Raw genomic sequence first — 17,906 nt, 5'->3', positions numbered from 1 at the left:
CATTTGCACAAAGGGGCCAAGTTAACATTGCACAGGCAACCTTAATTCTGGCATTTCCTAACTTTTGAGTGTTTTCTTTTGCAACCTTAATAATGTTCTTTTAATACAGCTTTTCTGAATGTATGTAATATTATACATGGTAGTGAACTGGGTAGTCTCTGCATGTACAGCTATAACCTCTTTCACTTGATTTAACTCTTCCTTTAATTGGCTATGCACAGTCAAAGCTAGGTCAGGCTGTAATAATGAACCTAGACTTGTACAGAGCACATAGCTCCAAAATTCTACATTCCGCACATCTATAGTTTTTCCTATTAGAAAAGCTCAGTCTTCTATATGCATTAAATAAGCCGCAATATTCCTTTGGAGGGAAGTTCCTAGAGATGAAGGTAAAGGACCCAACGTAAAGGATCTTTACTTATCTGCAAACGGATGTTGAGGCTTTTTTAATATTTGTAAAGTACTCGGATAACTTCCAGTAAAAAACACTATGGAAGTGTGTGTGTGTGTGTGTGTGTGTGTGTATACACACACACACACACACTTCCATAGTGTTTTTTACTGGAAGTTATCCGAGTACTTTACAAATATATATATATAGAGAGAGAGAGAGAGACACACACACACACACACACACACACACACACACACACACACTGCACAAATTACTTCACCTTCTAGTAAAATATATCCACTTCTGGGATCCAACACAGCAACTGTTTAACAGCTCCTATAAATATGACACACAAGCATCAGGCTGGAAGCGAAGAAGATTAGTGTACCTAATTGAAAATACAGTTGGAAATTAGGGAGGCAAAATGTAATTACCCAAGCTGGAATTTTGCCAGCACACCAGGCTCAACACTCCCTTACTATGCAAAAAGTTCGTTGGGATGTTTAATGACTGGAAGTAGTCAGGACCTCAGTTTGTTTCTCCCATCCAAAATATGTCAACTCTAGGAAGCAGGTTGATGGGACACAGGTACAGTATGGACTCCAAGACAGCTTGTATTAAAAATACAAGAAAGAAATTACTTGTCTTTTTGCTTTGACATGTTAATTAGTGTTGGTCCAAGAAAGTGACTAATAAAGCTATGCTCCACTGTTAGAGAAATTCATATTTTTAACTATGTTCTTGAACAAATTTTAATGAGTCAATTTTCATTTTGCAAAACTAGAAGTGTGTAGGATTTCTGACTTTCCAAATTTGAAAAGCAAAAATGATGACAGACACTTTCTTTTCATTGTGAATACTACATCCTTTTATATTGCTTAGTTTCAGTCTTGTAGTAATCACATTATTAGACTAAACAAAGCTAAATAAATATCTTAGGCTTCAAAACACATGTATAACTCAAACAATGACAGACCTCATAAACAATTTAGTGTCGAAATGGCATGAGCTCAGCATATTACTGTAGTGAGATCCAAATGTACAGCCACCAAGTTTACAATGGGCAGTTTCAACTTTCTTGTTTTTCCATAAATATTCTGTAGTTGTGCTAACATTAATGTGACAGTGCTATTGTCAGAGGAATAGGAATTCTCTGTAACTTCAGAACAATAAATTAGGACACATTTGTTGAATGGCTTATGGTACATTTTCTGCATCAGTGTTTACATGGAATTTGGAAGTGGTGCATACAGTTTAACTTTCCAGCATTTTTTCTTAACCAAAATGGAAGAGACAAAATATCTGCCCTCTGCCTCTGTTGATGTCTGATCAGCAGAGCGAAGTAAATAATTTGTAACAAATAATTTGACAAATTTTTGTTCATAATGTTTTTCTCACACAGACCAAGTTCCTCAAATTTATTCTTTATTCCAAATTATGCTTTACCAAATATTAATTAATGATAGGCAGATCATGCGTGGCAGTTAGTTAATGAAGTCATACACACTGCATTTCTTTCTTTGCCTGGATTATTTATGTAAATAACAATCATGGAGCAAATGGCAAATTGTGACTTATTTGTATATTCAGTTCAAAATTCACTTGCCACCAATGATTGAGCAGTAGTGCTGATAAATAACTTTTTGCATTTGTGCTAATATAGCTTGAACTTCACAGGTGTATCATGGGGAATAATTTATGTTTGTCCAGCATATTGAAATTCTTAGATGTAACATGCTAGAGAAGAACCAAATACTGTTATTTTGTCACTAAATGTTTGCTCATATTTAGGTGACAAATAACAATATACTCATTACTATATATACACTCTGAAATTTCCATGCAGTCCTGTGGTACACGCTCAGTTTTAGGGTAACTAGGTGAAATTCTACGCGTTATAAAGGAGATCAGACTAGCAGAGTTAATAGTCCCTTCTGGCCTTATAAGCTATTCCATGACTCTCCTCATAAAGGCACAGATTTAGCAAAACACTTAAACGCATGCTTAACTTTAATCTTGTGCTTAAGTGCTTTTGTTAAACTGGGATCATAGTTAAAATGTTTGGTTTAGTTTACCACACCATAAGACAGAATGCAGACTTGTTAGGTAGCATGACATCATAATGCAAAGACAGAACTATAACTCTAAGGTGATGTTCTCTTAGGTGGGTATGATGATGAAATACACATTGATTTGTATTTCCCAGGGTTGGAAGCACAGATCTTGACAGACCACATGTTTTTTCCTTCCAGGCCCTTAAATTAGAGCTGCTGCAGCAGCAAGAGGTTCAGATATTCAAATTTATGGCTTTCAAACTCTTTCAAGATTCTGGGGGTTTAGTTAAAACACTCACTAAAATTCTTCAGTTTATGCCTGTGATTTAAAAAAAAAAAACCAAACTCTACCACTGTTAGTGGAAAATCACACATTTGCTTCCATTGTGGTTGGTTAGCTGTGCCATGGAAAACAAACCCCAAAATTTCTGCTAAATGTCAGATCCTACACATGACTATTGCAACACGCGGTGTACATACTTCACCCATGCATCAACTGTCCCAACAATTGTGTGGGTGAAACCAGACAATCAATATGCTCTCAAATGAACTCATAGAGCAAAATGATAAACAAAAACATGCCCTCATCCATGGGCAAACTCTTTTCACAAAGCAATCACTCCACATCTGACCTCTCAGTCCTTGTACTCAGAGGAAACCTGCCCAACTCCTTCAAAAGACAAGTCTGGGAACTTAAATTCATAATTCTGCTGATCACTAAAGAATATAGACGTAGCAGACATACTAGTTTTATAACTCATTATAATTTGCAATACACTCTACTACTGCCTGTTAACCCTTAATTATCCACTTCATTTTAAGTGGTCTCCTATAGCACATATGAACTCGTTATGCTTAACAATCTGTTCCACCTTGTATTTAACTCGGACACTCTAGTTACCTTCTCCAAATCTGAGCAAGAGTTCTGTGTAGCTCAAAAACATGTCCCTTCCACCAACAGATGTTGGCCCAATAAAAAATACCACCCGTACTGTGTCTCTCATATCCTGGGACCAATATGGTTACAATAGTGCAAACTGCTAAATGGGAAACAGTGAACAGCCTTTTGACACATCCCGTTGTAGTAACAGTGCATATAAATTTACCCTAATGGTAAGATCAATTGTGAGGAGGAGAAGTTAATAAATAAAAATGACCTATATCAATAAAATGCTGATAAAAAAGATGCAAAGGGGAGACAAAGACTGAATTAGTCCAAACAAAAAAGCCTACTAATGTAATTCAAGGACTGTGTTAAGATCATGCCTGGTGAACAAGAAAAGTGTAGTCCCAGAAATCAAAGGACCAGAATTGATGTGTCAGAAATTAGGCCTAATTTGTGAAAAAAATAATGATTTTTTACCCATCACTGTTCCACCCGTCACTCCATTTTGGGGAGAAATCAAGAAGCTGTCTGACAACTGCTAGCTGGGAGACAGAAAAGAAGAAAAAAAAGTTTCATCACCATGGCTGCCATCCCCACCATCTTCTGTGACCTTAAGATTCACTACGACACCACTGGGCTTTCATCATCCTTATCCCTAGAGATGTCCCGATCAGACTCAGCCAAAGAGAGGAACCCAGATGACAACTGCCACCTCCACCAGCACCAGTTGCATCTTTAACGTAACCCGGGATATGAGACTCTCTCTCCCCCTGCCACCCCATGTGTCCTTTCCTTCCCTTCCTTAGTCTCTTACCTATTTCTTTCCTTTCAACTTAGTCAGACAAGACTTTGTCACACAGCTATAAATCTGTGACTAAAGCAGCAGCTAAAAGCAATGCCTGATGCCTCAGCAGCCTGATGCTGGTATAAATTGCCAAGATTAGGAGTGGCTAACAAGACCATGCCTGGGTTTTCGAGCAGCGGCACAGGAGCCAGCAAACAGAGCTGCTAACAGGGGAGTTCCAGTGGGAGTTCTCTTGGAGGAGCAGATTTTTGTAGTTTGTGGATTGTATTGTGGAGTGTGTGTGTGAGTGAGTGTGTGTGCAGGCTGCTAGGGGCCGGGTGCTGGGAGCGAGGCTGAGCCCTGAGTTGGGGGCGGGGCTTACCTGATTAGGGGGCCTATATAAGGAGCCAGGCACTCAGGCAGTGGCACAGGAGCCAGCAAACAGAGCTGCTAACAGGGGAGTTCCAGTGGGAGTTCTGTTGGAGGAGGTTACAGGGGAGACCAAGGCAGAGAAACCAGGAAGTCAGACAAGGGAAGGGGCAGGGGTCCAGTGCTTGTTGGTGGCCTGTGGTGCGGTGTGAGGCGTGGACTGCCAGGCACAGAGTTGGAAGGGTATGATGGAGGCAGAGGCAGCAGGTAGAGACACACTGAGGATGACCGGATGCGGTAGCTGTGGCATGTACATGGTCCTGGAGGCGGCACCTGAAAGGAGTTTTGTCTGCATGAAGTGCCGCCTGATAGAGCTGCTGGAAGAAAAGATAAGAGGACTGGAGATGCAGGTGGAAACTCTGGCTGAGTTTAGAAGGGGGTTTGAGCAGATGATGGAACATAGACTTGATGAGGCACAAGGGACAAGCTCAGACGAGCGGATAGAAGCAGGACCACAGAACTCTGAGGAGGGGCTGCTGGGTGTGGAAAGTGGACGGTGGAAGCATGTGACTAGGAGAACCAGGCAGAGGAAAAGACGGGCCAGCGATGGAGAAACAGAACTCAGGAACAGGTTTGCTGAGTTGGAAAATGAAGATGGAGCACAGCAGGCTGCTGAAGGAGAGAGGGCAAGGAAAAAGAGACGAGCAGCTAGTCCTGCAGAAGGAGGGGAGGAGTCAATGGAGGCGGCACCAAGTATGAGCCCTAGGAGGATTGTAAGGGCGAATACAAATCGAGAGGACTTGCGGCCAGCTGGTGTGGGGGATAGACCGGAGAATCACACTGTTGCCAGGAAAAGGCAAGTCTACGTGATTGGAGACTCTTTACTGAGAAGAATAGACAGGCCTGTAAGTAGACCTGATCGGGAGAACAGAAGGGTGTGCTGTCTGCCAGGGGCTAAGATACAGGATGTGGACCTGAGGCTGAATAGGATCCTAGCGGGAGTGGGAAAGAATCCATTGATTGTCCTTCATGTGGGAACGAATGATACGGCTAGTTACTCGCTGGACTGTATCAAGGAGGATTATGCCAGACTGGGGAAGACGCTCAAAGAAATCGAGGCTCAGGTGATCTTCAGTGGGATTCTGCCGGTTCCTAGAGCAGGGCGACGAAGGAGTGACAAGATTATGGCGATCAACAGATGGCTCAGGCGTTGGTGTTATAAGGAGGGCTTTGGGATGTACGGTCATTGGGAAGCGTTTACGGACAGACAACTGTTCGCTCAGGATGGACTTCATCTAAGTAAGGAGGGAAATAGAATTCTAGGATGGAGGCTCGCCGACCTCATCAAGAGAGCTTTAAACTAGGAAGTTGGGGGAGATGGTTGGGAGATGTTCAGGAGATCTCCACGCCGGTATATAACCTGGAGAGGGAAGTAAACAAAGTGAGAGGGGATACCCTTGCGGACCAAAGAATTGATCCAAGGAGGAATAGTGGAGTAGAAACCAGATTAACGGGTGATGCTGGTGGTAGAAGGTCTGTGCACGGGGGAAAGAATGTCATTGATGCTAAATGCCAAAAATTAAAATGTCTGTACACTAATGCGAGGAGCCTAGGTAACAAGATGGAGGAACTGGAGCTACTGATGCAGGAAGTGAAACCGGATATTATAGGGATAACAGAAACCTGGTGGAATAGTACTCATGACTGGAGTACAGGTATTGAAGGCTATGTGCTGTTTAGAAAAGACAGGAAGAAAGGCAAAGGTGGTGGAGTAGCCTTGTACATCAATGATGAGATTAACTGTAATGAAATAAGAAGCGATGGAATGGATAAGACAGAGTCTGTCTGGGCAAAAATCACACTGGGTAAAAAAGCAACTAGAGCTTCCCCTGAGATGGTGCTTGGGGTGTGCTATAGACCACCGGGACCTGATTTGGATATGGATAGAGACCTCTTTAATGTCTTTAATGAAGTAAACACAAAGGGGAAATGTGTGATTATGGGAGACTTCAACTTCCCGGATATAGACTGGAGGACGAGTGCTTGCAAGAATAATAGGGGTCAGATTTTTCTGGATGTGATAGCGGATGGATTTCTTCATCAAGTAGTTGAAGTACCTACGAGAGGGGATGCCATTTTAGATTTGGTTTTGGTGAGCAGTGAGGACCTCGTAGAAGAAGTGGTGGTAGGGGATAACCTTGGTTCGAGTGATCATGAGCTGATTCAGTTCAAACTAGATGGAAGGATAAACAAATGTAGATCTGGGATTAGGGTTTTCGACTTCTCGAGGGCTAATTTTAAAGAGTTAAGGAAATTAGTTAGAGAAGTGGATTGGACAGAGGAACTTCCGGATTTAAATGCGGAGGAGGCCTGGAATTACTTTAAGTTGCAGCTGCGGAAATTGTCGGAAGCCTGCATCCCAAGAAAGGGGAAAAAAACCATGGGCAGGAGTTGTAGGCCAAGCTGGATGAGCAAGCAACTCAGAGAGGGGATTAGGAAAAAGCAGAAAGCTTACAGGGAGTGGAAGAAAGGCGGGATTAGCAAGGGAAGCTACCTTGGTGAGGTCAGAACATGTAGGGATAAAGTGAGGAAGGCTAAAAGCCGCATTGAACTGGACCTTGCAAAGGGAATCAAAACCAACAGTAAAAGGTTCTACAGCCACATAAATAAGAAGAAAACAAAGAAAGAAGAAGTGGGGCCGCTATACACTGAGGATGGAATGGAGGTTAAGGATAACCTAGGCATGGCCCAATATCTAAATAAGTACTTTACCTCAGTTTTTAATAAGACTAGTGAGGAGTTTAGCGATGATGGAGGGATGATAAACGGGAATGTGGATATGGAGGTGGATATTACCGAAACTGAGGTAGAGGCCAAACTTGAACAGCTTAATGGGACAAAATCGGAGGGCCCGGACAATCTCCATCCGAGGATATTAAAGGAACTGGTGCGTGAAATTGTGAGCCCGTTAGCGAGAATTTTTAAGCAATCGATAAACTCGAGGGTTGTGCCGTACAACTGGAGAATTGCTAACGTAGTTCCTATTTTTAAGAAAGGGAATAAAAGTGATCCGGGTAATTATAGGCCTGTTAGCTTGACGTCTGTACTATGTAAGGTCTTGGAAAAAATTTTAAGGGAGAAAGTAGTTAAGGACATAGAGGTCAATGGTAATTGGGACGAATTGCAACATGGATTTACTAAAGGTAGATCGTGCCAAACCAATCTGATCTCCTTCTTTGAGAAGGTGACGGATTACTTAGATAAAGGAAATGTGGTAGATCTAATTTACCTCGATTTCAGTAAGGCGTCTGACACGGTTCCACATGGGGAACTGTTAGTAAAATTGGAAAATATGGGGGTGAATATGAAAGTTGTAAGGTGGATAAGGAACTGGTTAAAGGGGAGACTCCAGCGGGTCGTATTGAAGGGTGAACTGTCAGGCTGGAAGGAGGTTACTAGTGGAGTCCTTCAAGGATCGGTTTTGGGACCGATCTTATTTAACCTTTTTATTACTGACCTTGGCACAAAGAGCGGAAATGTGCTAATAAAGTTTGCGGATGACACAAAGCTGGGGGGTATTGCTAACACGGAGAAGGACAGGGATACTATTCAGGAAGATCTGGATGACCTTGTAAACTGGAGTAATAGTAATAGGATGAAATACAATAGTGAGAAGTGCAAGGTCATGCACTTAGGGATTAATAATAAGAATTTTAGATATACGTTGGGGACGCATCAGTTGGAAGCGACAGAGGAGGAGAAGGACCTTGGGGTATTGGTTGATAGCAGGATGACTATGAGCCACCAATGTGATACGGCTGTTAAAGAAGCAAATGTGATTTTAGGATGCATTAGGCGAGGTATTTCCAGCAAAGATAAGGAGGTGTTAGTACCGTTATATAAGGCGCTGGTGAGACCCCATCTGGAATATTGTGTGCAGTTCTGGTGTCCCATGTTTAAGAAGGATGAATTCAAACTGGAACAGGTCCAGAGACAGGCTACTAGGATGATCCGAGGAATGGAAAACCTGCCTTATGAAAGGAGACTCAAAGAGCTTGGCTTGTTTAGCCTGGCCAAAAGAAGGCTGCGGGGGGATATTCTTGCTCTATATAAATATATCAGGGGGGTTAACGTTAGGGAGGGAGAGGAATTATTTAAGTTTATTACTAATGTAGGCACGAGGACGAATGGGTACAAACTGGATATTAGGAAGTTTAGACTTGAAATTAGACGAAGGTTTCTAACCATTAGGGGAGTGAAGTTTTGGAACAGCCTTCCGAGGGAAGTAGTGGGGGCAAAAGACTTATCTGGCTTTAAGACTAAGCTTGATAAGTATATGGAGGGGATGTTATGATAGGATAGTTTAATTTGGGCAGTTGATCTTGGATTATCACCAGATAAGTCTGCTCAATGGTCTGCGGGGAGATGTTGGATGGGATGGGAACTGAGTTACTGCAGAGAATTCCTTCTTGGGTGCTGGCTGGTGAGTCTTGCCCACATGCTCAGGGTTTAGCTGATCGCCATATTTGGGGTCGGGAAGGAATTTTCCTCCAGGGCGGATTGGCAGGGGCCCTGGAGGTTTTTCGCCTTCCTCTGCAGCGTGGGGCATGGGTCGCTTGCTGGTGGATTCTCTGCAGCTTGAGGTCTTCAAACCAGTTTTGAGGATTTCAATAACTCAGTCCTGGGTTACGGGTTGTTATAAAAGTGGATGGGTAGGGTTCTGTGGCCTGCCTTGTGCAGGAGGTCAGACTAGATGATCATATTGGTCCCTTCTGACCTATGAGTCTTTGAGTCTATAAGCTGCAAGAGTGTGTCAACCCCAGAGACAAAAACTGAAATTTCGAACTTTGCTATTCGTTTCTCTCCCCTTTGTGTGTGTCTTGTTTTATTTTCTTAGGAAATTGGTTTGGACTTCAACAACTGCAGCCCATCTCAACTAACTTTTCCACTTTTCTCCCCCAAAAAGACACTTACTATTATCTTTAATGTCATCTAAAAAACTGAGAAATAGGGAGGATTTCCTTCTCAAAACTCTCTCCGGCTAAAGAGAAAGGGAACAAGGCATACTGTTAAAATGAAACCCTTACTTAACATAAAACATTTGAAATGCTTTAACTGCTTTTTTTCTTCCCTCTTTAATAAAAGGTTTAAAAGATTTTAATAGTATGGCTTTGCCATGATACTAAGCAAGCTGAGGTCTCTGTTTACCAAATCCTGAGCCTTATTTAAAGCTGCTTAAATGTTGAACAGTGACAGGCTAAAGTTAACACCTTTGGCTCTTTGGGCCCATATATTCCACCAAAATTAATACAACAGTCTCGACCTTGAACAAATAATATCTATATTGCTGAGTTGTCAGTAATGACTTTAGCAATTACCAAACAAGATTAGATCAGTGGTTAAATCTAGTTCAGCATGCTGTCTCCGACATCAACCATTACAAGATAATTTAGAAGAAGGTTTAAGAAATATAATGGAGAACATTGGAATAACCTCTCCATACGTGAAGGTTAATCCTCACACCTTTTGACAGATACATACATACATCCCTTCTAAAAGTTTCTCCTATCTAATGTAACTGTGGATGCTCATTTTCCTTATAAAGGTTTACTACTTTTTGTTTTAATCCTGCTAATCCAAGGGTGGGCAAACTACAGCCTGTAGGCCAGATCTGGCCCCTCAGAGCTTCGGATCCAGTCTGTGGAATTGCCCCCCAGGGTGCCGAGAACCCTGCGCTGCTCTCGGAAGTGGCTCTTGGGCGGGGGCGGGGCAGAGGGCTCCACGTGCATTGCCCTTGTTTCCAGGCACCGTTCCCTGCAGCTCCCAATGGCCAGGAATGGGGAACCCTGGCCAATAGGAGCTTCGGCGGAGGTACCTGGATGCACAGCAAGGGCAGCGCACACAGAGCTCTCCGCCCCCCTTCCCCAGGGGTCTCAGCACTTCCTATAGCGGCGCGGGGCCGGGGCAAGCATGCAGGGAGCCTGTCCTGGCCCTGGTGTGCGCCACTGCCACCTTGGAGACACTTAGGTAAGTGGCACTGGGCCGGAACTCAAACCCCTCCTGCACCCTGCCCCACAACTCCCTGCCATAAGCCCCCTTCCTGCACCCCAGCCCCCTGCCCTGAGCTCCCAGCTGCACCCTGCACCTCTCCTGCACCCCAAACCCTTTCTCTAAGCCCCCTCAAACACCCCACCCCCTCCTCTGCCCCAATCCCTTGCCCTGAGTCCCTTCCTGAACACTGCACCCCTCCCACAGCCCACACTGCCTCCTGTACCCCAACCCCCTGCCTCAGCCCTGCATACAGTTTCCCCAGATGTGGCCCTCAGCCCAAAAAGTTTGCCCACCCCATACTAATGTCTTGTCCTCAGTTGTGTCTCTTGGCTGTAAAAGCAGCAAATAATCCTATGTGGCACCATATAGACTAACAGACGTTTTGGAGCATGAGCTTTTGTGGGTGAATACCCACTTCGTCAGATGCATGTAGTGGAAATTTCCAGGGGCAGGTATATATATGCAGGCAAGCTAGAGATAATGAGGTTAGTTCAATCAGGGAGGATGAGGCCCTGTTCTAGCAGCTGAAGTGTGAAAACCAAGAGAGGAGAAACTGGTTTTGTAGTTGGCAAGCCATTCACAGTCTTTGTTTAATCCTAAACTGATGGTGTCAAATTTGCAGATGAACTGAAGCTCAGCAGTTTCTCTTTGAAGTCTGGTCCTGAAGTTTTTTTGCTGCAGGATGGCCACCTTAAGGTCTGCTATAGTGTGGCCAGGGAAGTTGAAGTGTTCTCCTATAGGTTTTTGTATATTGCCTTCCTAATATCTGATTTGTGTCCGTTTATCCTTTTCTGTAGCGACTGTCCAGTTTGGCCGATGTACATAGCAGAGGGGCATTGCTGGCATATATTACATTGGTGGACGTGAAGGTGAATGAACCAGTGATGGTATGGCTGATCTGGTTAGGTCCTGTGATGGTGTCGCTGGTGTAGATATGTGGGCAGAGTTGGCATCGAGGTTTGTTGCATGGCTTGGTTCCTGAGCTAGAGTTACTGTGATGCGGTGTGCAGTTACTGGTGAGAATATGTTTCAGGTTGGCAGGATGCCTGTGGGCGAGGACTGGCCTGCCACCCAAGGCCTGTGAAAGTGTGGGATCATTGTCCAGGATGGGTTGTAGGTCCCTGATGATGCGTTGGAGGGGTTTTAGCTGGGGACTGTATGTGATGGCCAGTGGAGTCCTGTTGGTTTCTTTCTTGGGTTTGTCTTGCAGTGGGAGGCTTCTGGGTACACGTCTGGCTCTGTTGATCTGTTTCCTTATTTCCTCGTGCGGGTATTGTAGTTTTGGGAATGCTTGGTGGAGATTTTGTAGGTGTTGGTCTCTGTCTGAGGGGTTAGAGCCGATGCTTGGCTGTAGACAATGGATCGTGTGATGTGCCTGGGATGGAAGCTGGAGGCATGAAGGTAGGCATAGTGGTCGGTAGGTTTTTGGTATAGGGTGGTGTTAATGTGACCATCACTTATTTGCACCGTGGTGTCCAGGAAGTGGACCTCCCATGTAGATTGATCCAGGCTGAGGTTGATGGTGGGGTGGAAGCTGTTGAAATCGTGGTGGAATTTTTCCAGAGTCTCCTTCCCATGGGTCCAGATGATGAAGATGTCATCAATGTAGCGTAGGTATAGAAGCGGCGTGAGTGGACGAGAGCCGAGGAAGCGTTGTTCCAGGTCGGCCATAAAAATATTGGCATATTGTGGGGCCATGCGGGTGCCCATAGCGGTGCCACTGATCTGGAGATATATATTGTCATCAAATTTGAAATAGTTGTGTGTGTGAGGATAAAGACACAGAGCTCAGCAGCCAGTTGTGCTGTGGCATCATCAGGAATACTGTTCTTGACAGCTTGTATTCCATCTGTGTGTGGGATGTTCGTGTAGAGAGCCTCTACGTCCATGGTGGCTAGGATGGTGTTTTCTGGAAGGTCACCAATGCACTGTAGTTTCCTCAGGAAATCAGTGGTGTCACGGAGATAGCTGGGAGTGCTGATTGCATAGGGTCTGAGTAGAGAGTCCACATATCCAGACAGTCCTTCAGTGAGAGTGCCAATGCCTGAGATGATGGGGCGTCCAGGATTTCCGGGTTTGTGGATCTTGGGTAGTAGATAGAATAACCCTGGTCGGGGCTCTAAGGGTATGTTGATTTGTTCTGGTGTTAGTGTAGGGAGTGTCCGGAGTAGATGTTGCAGTTTCTTAGTGTATTCGTCAGTGGGATCTGAGGGAAGTGGCCTGTAGAATTTGGTGTTGGAGAGTTGTCTGGCGGCCTCCTTTTGGTAGTCAGACCTGTTCATGATGACAACAGCACCTCCTTTATCAGCCGCTTTGATGATAATGTCAGGGTGGTTTCTGAGGCTGTGGATGGCATGGCGTTCTGCATGACTTATTTTATGAGGCAAGCGATGTTGTTTTTCCACAATTTCTGCCTGTGCACGTCGGCGGAAGCATTCAATGTATAGGTCCAGACTGTAATTTGACACCATCAGCTCAGGATTAAACAAAAGACTGTGAATGGCTTGCCAATTACAAAACCAGTTTCTCCTCCCTTGGTTTTCACACTTCAACTGCTAGAACAGGGCCTCATCCTCCCTGATTAAACTAACCTCATTATCTCTAACTTGCCTGCATATATATATACCTGCCCCTGGAAATTTCCACTACATGCATCTGAGGAAGTGGGTATTCACCCACGAAAGCTCATGCTCCAAAACGTCTGTTAGTCTATAAGGTGCCACAGGATTCTTTGCTGCTTTTACAGATCCAGACTAACACGGCTACCCCACTGACTCTTGGCAGTGACTTTCACTAGTCTCTTATGTGTTCTGCAAAAAACCCCACTCCTCTTTGCCAATTTTAAAATTGTCTCTGTCATAAACAGATGGTTAAGGGTTAATGTCTCTTTTACCTGTAAAGGGTTAAGAAGCTCAGTGAACCTGGCTGACACCTGACCAGAGGACCAATGGGGGGACAAGATACTTTCAAATCTTAGTGGAAGGAAGTCTTTGTTTGTGCAGTTTGTTTTGTTCGTTGTTCACTCTTGGGGCTAAGAGGGACCAGACGTACACCCAGATGTTCCCAATCTTTCTGAATCAGTCTTTCATGTTTCAAAATTGTAAGTATAGCCAGGCAAGGTGGATTAGTCTTATGTTTGTTTTCTTAACTTGTAAATGTGTCTTTTGCTGGAAGGATTTTTACCTCTGTTTGCTGTAACTTTGAATCTCAGGCTGGGGGCAGGGGGAGTCCCTCTAGTCTATATGAATCATAGAATCATAGATTATTAGGGTTGGAAGGGACCTCAAGAGATCATCTAGTCCAACCCCCTGCTCAAAGCAGGACCAATCCCCAAATCCTTAAATGACTCCCTCAAGGATTGAACTCACAACCCTGGGTTTAGCAGGCCAATGCTCAAACCACTGAGCTATCCCTCCCCCCCGAGTACTCCCCGAGTATCCCTCTGAGTACCCTGTAAAGCATTTTCCATCCTGATTTTACAGAGATAATTTTTACCTTTTCTTTCTTTAATTAAAATCTTTCTTTTTAAGAAGCTGATTGATTTTTTCCTTATTTTAGAATCCAAGGGCTTGAGTCTAAACTCACCAGGGATTGGTGGGGGGAAAGGAAGGGGGAGGGTTAATTCCTTTGTTTTAAGATCCAAGGAGTTTGGATCTGTGTAGCCTCTCAGGGCAACCCAGGGAGGGGAGAGTCTGTGGGGGAGAGAAAGGAGAGGGGATGGTTAATTCCTTGTTTGTTTAAGATCCAAGGAGTTTGGATCGGTGTGAAGCTTCCTAAGGCAACCCAGGGAGGGGAAAGCCTGGGGTAGAAAGGAGGGGGGGGATGGTTTATTTCTCCTTGTTTTAAGATCCAAGGAGTTTGGATCTTGTGTTCCCCAGGGAAGGTTTTGGGGGAACAGAAGTGTGCCAGACACAGACTTCTGGCTGGTGGCAGCATACCAAATTTAAGCTAGTAATTAAGCTTAAAAGGGATCATGCAGGTCCCCACTTTTTGGACGCTAAAGTTCAAAGTGGGGAAAAAACCTTGACAGTCTCCTCTCAACTTCTGTCAGTCCTAGTTTTGCATTAGCCTGGCACTAGCAATTAATGAAAGGGTAATCAGGATTATTGACTGAACTTCTCTAGACTGTCTATTATTTTATCTACATCTGCTGTGTCCCCAGTTGATGATCTACGTCAGAGATGGGCAAACTATGGCCCGCAGGCCACTTGGAGCCCACGGGATCATCCTGCCCAGACCCGAGCTCCTGGCCCCTCCGCTGCTGTCCCCTCTCCCCTGCAGCCTCAGCTTGTTTGCTCCGCTGGTGGCACAATGCTCTGGGTGGCAGGGCTGTGAGCTCCTGGGGCAGCACAGCTGCAGAGCCTAGTCTGACCTGGTGCTCTGTGCTGCGTGGTGGTGGCGGCAGCGCCATGGCCTGGCTCCGGCCTGGCGGCACGGTTGTAGTGCTGCCAGCCACCGGTGCTCCAGGCAGGGCGGTAATGGGGCAGGAGGGTTGGATAGAGGGCAGGGGAGTTTGGGATGATGGTCGGGGGCGGGAGTGTGGATGGTGGTCGGGGGGGAACAGGGGGTTGAATGGGGGCAGGGCTCCAGGGGGGCAGTCAGGAAGGAGAGGGATTGGATGGGGTAGCAAGGGTTACAGGGGCAGTCAGGGGACAGGGAGAAGGGGTGGTTGGATGGGGCAGGGGTCCCAGAGGGGCCATCAGGGAACAGAGGGGGGTGGATGGGGCAGAAATCTCGATGATTGGGGCGGGCAGATAGGAGGTGGGGGCTGGGCCACGACCTCCTCCCCTAACTGGCCTTCCATATAATTTACTAAACCTGATGAGGCCCTCAGGCCAAAAAGTTTGCCCGCCCCGATCTATGTAGTTTAGAACGGATACATAGGGCCAGGTAGGTGACTAAACTGCTTAGACATCTTTGTAAATCTCACTAGGCACCTATCTGCATCCTGAGGTGCCTTATTATATTTGAGAGTATCTAATCTTTTAGTAGTTTTTCTATGTCTCTAGTTAATTCTTAGATGGCACAATACAAATCATCAAAAATGAGTTAGATTCGAGTTCAGAAGGACTTTGCCTTTCAAACACACAAAGCTACATTTAGGATCATTCTTTGCTGTTTAGCAGAAGTTTAATGGGGTCATTCAGGTTTGAGCTGAAGAGCAGACTCTTCATGCAGCTGAGCACTAACAGCTGTCACAGCACTCTGATCACTTAAACTGTGATGAGTTTCCCCAGAGAAGACTTGATTGAGGAATGGAGTGCTTAATTATCTAATCTGGGGAGCCAAGAAGCTAATTGTCCCATCAGTTGGGAGCGTAGTTAAAAGGCACAGGAAGAAAGTGCAGCAGGAGGGGGAGAAAGGCTCGCAGAGTTGAGGGGAAAAGGATCTCAGGGGGATGAGATCTCTCCTTCAATAAAGGACTGATGCCTGAAGAATGTTGTAGCTAGAGCTACTGCTCTGGATTTTGACAGTGGTGGTAATATTAATAAATCACTCAGAAGTGTTAACAACAAAGAGGTACAAGACAGTTTTTGTGGGATCACAGGACAGGAGGGGAGCCTGCCCTGTTACACATGGCCAAAGACAGCTCACAAACTTTGAGGGATGCGTTTGTCTGAGATTGCAACTTGACTCTCAAAAACTGCCTTACGTGCCTGGATTAAGCCAGGAGAAAGAAATTAATAGTTTAGGGGTCAGTGGTGAATCCAGCTGTATGCTTGTGAAGGGATTATGGGGTCATAAGGAGCTGTATTACTCCCCAGTATGGACCATATGCAATGCCAGAGTCTGGGGAAGGACAGAAAGAAGCCACCTGAGGTCAGCTATTCCTCTGCCCTTAGGAGGCAGGGAGTGGATGACAAGGTTTAGGTGGAGCAAAGGCTCTGCTCTCCACTCCAGCATGCTAGCTGGTGTAGCCGGGACAGCACTGATAGGATTGTCATGCTGTCTGGAGTGGTTCACTACTGTGAATACCAACCTCACAGCAGACTGTCAAAAGCATGGCAGTCACCCCAAACTGGTGGTACATTCTGTAATGAGATTTTACTAACCCAATAACAAATGTAACTCCTGAAGCACTATAAGGCCATGGCTACACTCACACTTTACAGCGCTGCAACTTTCACGCTCAGGGGTGTGAAAAACACCCACCTGAGTGCTGCAAGATACAGCACTGTAAAGCGTCAGTGTAATCAGGGCGGCAGTGATGGGAGCGCAGCTCCCAGCGCTGCACGCTACACCCGTATGGGATGTGGTTTACATGCAGCGCTGGGAGAGCTCTCTCCCAGCACTGCTGCTCCGACTACACTCACACTTCGCAGCGCTGCCGGGGCAGCGCTTTGAAATTCCAAATGTAGCCATACCCTAAGAGTCTTACCATGGAGTCACAGACAGTCCCCTTCAACTCTCCAGGCTATCATGCCACCCAGACAAGCTAGCCTTGGTGATAAACATTCACACCAAAGATTGCAAAATATTCAGGTTGCTCCCTGTCCCAAGAGACCAATCATTTACCCCAGATCAGTTTGTACCTTAGATCTCACAGCAAAGACAATGCTGGTGGCCAATCATATAGTAAATGATCTAAGGATTTATTAACAAAGAACTGAGAGAATTACTTACAGATTAATGTAGGCAACATATATACACAAATGAGTTACCGTCTATTGTTCCAAAATATGATAGATGTAGTAGTCGGTCTACTGAATATCTTTTAGGGCTAACCCAGGTTGACCCTGGGGTATCTCTACTTTTGTTTCTTAGCTCTGGCCCTTGTGAGAGTCCACACAGCATAGAAATCACTGGAATACAGATCTGACAACTCAGATTAATGCATTGAACAATTTACAAGCATTTGATAGAGTCTAAACACCGAACACATTGTTAGATGTCTAACACCTATCTTGAGCAATACTAATACATAGGTGACTTGGTCTGGCTTCTAGCTATGAATTTGTCAGTGAACAGCTGATGCCAACAGCCTTGGCCAAAGCTGGCACCTGGTCTGCCAGTGTCCGAAGATAAAGTAAACTGCATCAACCAAAGACTGGTTCATGCAGATGACTTCCCACTTGGGGAAGAAGGAACTAGATCATGATTTAAATCTGGGGACAAGATCCATGCTGCCTCTTATTCTGTTTTTGAAAGTTTTCAATCCAGCATCTTGTGATTAAAGCAAGGCATGGTAGTTAAAATCCCTGAGACCCAATGCTGTTCTTGTTCATAGAAGTCAATGGGCGTCACAGCGATAGAAGTGAGGGCAGAACTGAGTCTCTAGATTCCCAACATCCACTATTACCCTGTATCATTGTATGACCTCAGGCAAGACAAGTGCTTCATTTTCCCAATCAGCAAGACAGGGATAAT

This window comes from Gopherus flavomarginatus, chromosome 1 (assembly GCF_025201925.1).
Source record: "Gopherus flavomarginatus isolate rGopFla2 chromosome 1, rGopFla2.mat.asm, whole genome shotgun sequence".
Classification (NCBI taxonomy): Eukaryota; Metazoa; Chordata; order Testudines; family Testudinidae; genus Gopherus; species Gopherus flavomarginatus.
Note: the sequence above shows the minus strand (reverse complement) of the source record.